This window comes from Chrysochloris asiatica, unplaced genomic scaffold (assembly GCF_000296735.1).
Source record: "Chrysochloris asiatica unplaced genomic scaffold, ChrAsi1.0 scaffold00513, whole genome shotgun sequence".
Classification (NCBI taxonomy): domain Eukaryota; kingdom Metazoa; phylum Chordata; class Mammalia; order Afrosoricida; family Chrysochloridae; genus Chrysochloris; species Chrysochloris asiatica.
Window position 1 is genome coordinate 286,027 of NW_006409031.1, and position 2,927 is coordinate 288,953.

The window sequence follows — 2,927 nt, forward strand, 5'->3', positions numbered from 1 at the left end:
TAATACCAATATTATTCAAATTATGTACCAACCACTAAACCCAGTGATGACAAAATTGAAGAATTATATCAAACGTAATCAAGATGCATTTATACTTACCATTGATTGCAATGTGAACGTTGGAAACAAAGACAAAAGATCAGAGTTAGAACATATGGTGTTGGTGATAGAAATGATGCTGGAGACCGTATGATAGAAATTTGCAAGACCAAAGACTTATTCATTGCACATACCATTTTTTAACAAAGTGAAAAGTGATTATACCCCTGGACCTCACCAACAGGAATACACAGGAATAAAATTAACTGTGCGACGAGATAGTGGCAAAGCTCAATAGCATCAGTCAAAACAAGGCCAGTGGCCAACTTGCTCATATGCAAGTTCAGACTGAAGCTGAAGAAAATTGAAACAATTCAATGAGAGCCAAAATATGACCTTGAGTATATCTCACCTAAATTTAGAGTCATCACCAGAACAGATTTAATACATTTAACAATAATGACTGAAGACGAGAAGAGTTTTTGGATGACATTAACAGCATCATACATGTAGAAAAAAATGGACATTAGAAAGGCAGAATAAAGACAAAAGACCAGTTCTGGAGTCTGCAGCTAACACTGGGTGGGCCAACCACACAAGTACCTACAAAAGTTGCAAGTTTGGGTAGATCCGAAGAGTGTAAACTCATCAACAGGTGCTGAAAATATAATGGTGAACAAAACAGTTCCTGTTCTCATAGAACTTAAAATTTAGTGAGGAAAAGAAAACCAAACTCGCAAATAACAAAGACCTGTTTTGAGATGTGGTGGTTTCAGCAAGGTCTCAGTTTCTTCTCATCAGCCCTTATAATTTGGATTGCCACTGCTTTCATCTTTTCATATACTACTGCAATAACGCTCCATCATGTTGACCCTGCTTTGCCTTATATTAGTGACATTGGTATAATAGCTCCAGAAAGATGCTTGTTTGAGACAGTTTTAAATGTCTTCACAGTTTTATGCATTGCTGCTATTTATGTTTGTTATAAGCAAGTTCATGCTTTGAATCCTGCAGAATTGTATCATCAGATAAAATAAAGCTGAACTTATAGTTGGATTACTGAGTTGTTTAGGACTTTCTTTAGTGGTAAACTTCCAGAAAACAACCCTTTGTTGCACATTTTATTGGAGCTATATTCATCTTTTAGGATTCCTGGTATGGTGCTGTGGGCTAATGCATCAGACTGCAAAGTCATTTGAACTGTAACGTCAGTGGTTCAAGCTCACCAGCTGACCCTTGAAAACCCTATACAGGGTCGCTATGGGTTAGAATCGACTTGATGGCACTTAACAACAACAACATATCCATCTTTGGTCTGGGCTCATTTATATATGTTGTTCAGATTATCCTTTCCTACCAAATGTAGCCAAGAATTCATGGCAAACAAATATTCTGGATTGGACTACTGCTTGCTATCTGGTGTACAGTAAGTGAATTTAGCATGCTAACTTGTTCATTGCTTTTGTACAGTGGCTATTTTAGCACCATTATAGTACAGAAACTCCATTGAAACCCTGAGGACAAAGGTTATGTGTTTCACATGATCACTATTGCAGCAGAATGGTCCATATCATTTTCCTTCTTTGGCTTTTTCCTGACTTACAGTCAAGATTTTCAGAAAATTTCTTTACAAGTGGAAGCCAATTTGCAAGGATTAACTCTGTATGACACAGTGAATGAACACCACTGCACACAGTGAATGAACACCACTGGTTTCCTGAAACTTATGATGAAAGGATAAAATCTTTCTGTGATGATTATAATTCTGAGGGATTGGGAAATAGTCACAAGCGCTACTTACTCTGTTCTGCAATTTTCAACCAGTAAATCAAAGTAGATATTGACATTTATGAATATCAAAAATCAAGAGACATGAAATAAGCCATTTGATAGGTTATTTTAAAGGATATTGTTAAGAGGACCATTTAAAACATTTATGCCTATGCTGTTTTATCCAGAAAATAAAACCAAAGGACTATAAAATTGTAGTTTTTCTACTTTATTAAGAGAAACAATTGGAAGTACACAAAGTGGTCTGCAAACATAACATTTCATATTCTGCAAACCATCATAAAATCATGCTTTGGAGCACACTCATGAGAGATGTTTACCAGGACTTCAAGTAATCAGCATTGTTGTTAAGTGTCATCCTGTTGCTTTTGACTCATGGAACCCTGAATAGTGTTTCAAGGAGTGACTGGTGAATTTGAACCGCCGACCTTGTGCTTCAAATTCACCTTGTGGTCCAGTGCTTTATCCCACAGTGCCACACCAGGACTCTATCAGCATTAATAACTCATTAAGAATTGGGGTTTTGAAACAACAGTTATGTCATAATAATTATATTTCTTCAGCAGCAAAATCTGGAACTATGGTTTTAAAAACTGTTTAGTATGCATATAGTGAATACAATATTTCTAGGTTCTTTAATTTCTAAAAAGTCACAAAGTGCATGTTATATAGTGTCTTATATTTTTGTCTGGAATCCATCTATAAAGAGAAAAATACCGGAATTCACTTGAACTCGTTCTTTCTTTAAGCTTTACATAAGATATTCTAACTGGTATACCTAACAGGCTTAAATAGATTCATGAGGTGTAGCCTCTGCTAGGGGATTTTAATCAGCAGTGAAAGAAATGCAGTGATAGGCAAAAGTTTTATTCCAATCATGGTTTGCATGAAACAGGGTTAGTATTCATAAACAAGACTGAGAAGACTGTGAATATCAGCAGATAGAGCAATACCAAACAAATCACCTAAAACTGTATTCAAGTGCTTCCTATATTTTCTTTACTGCAAATTATAGTTACTTGTAAAGGTAGTCTTACATAGGCAAATATTGCATCTTTTGTAAGGGAATTGATTTTTATAGATTCTAAATTCTAAAG

At 35.5% G+C, this 2,927-nt stretch overlaps 1 pseudogene; it reads left to right on the top strand.

Annotated features, from left to right (window-relative positions):
• The first annotated feature begins 800 nt into the window (after window positions 1-800).
• On the top strand, window positions 801-1,738 carry LOC102815708 (annotated as a pseudogene).
• Window positions 1,739-2,927: the final 1,189 nt, after the last annotated feature.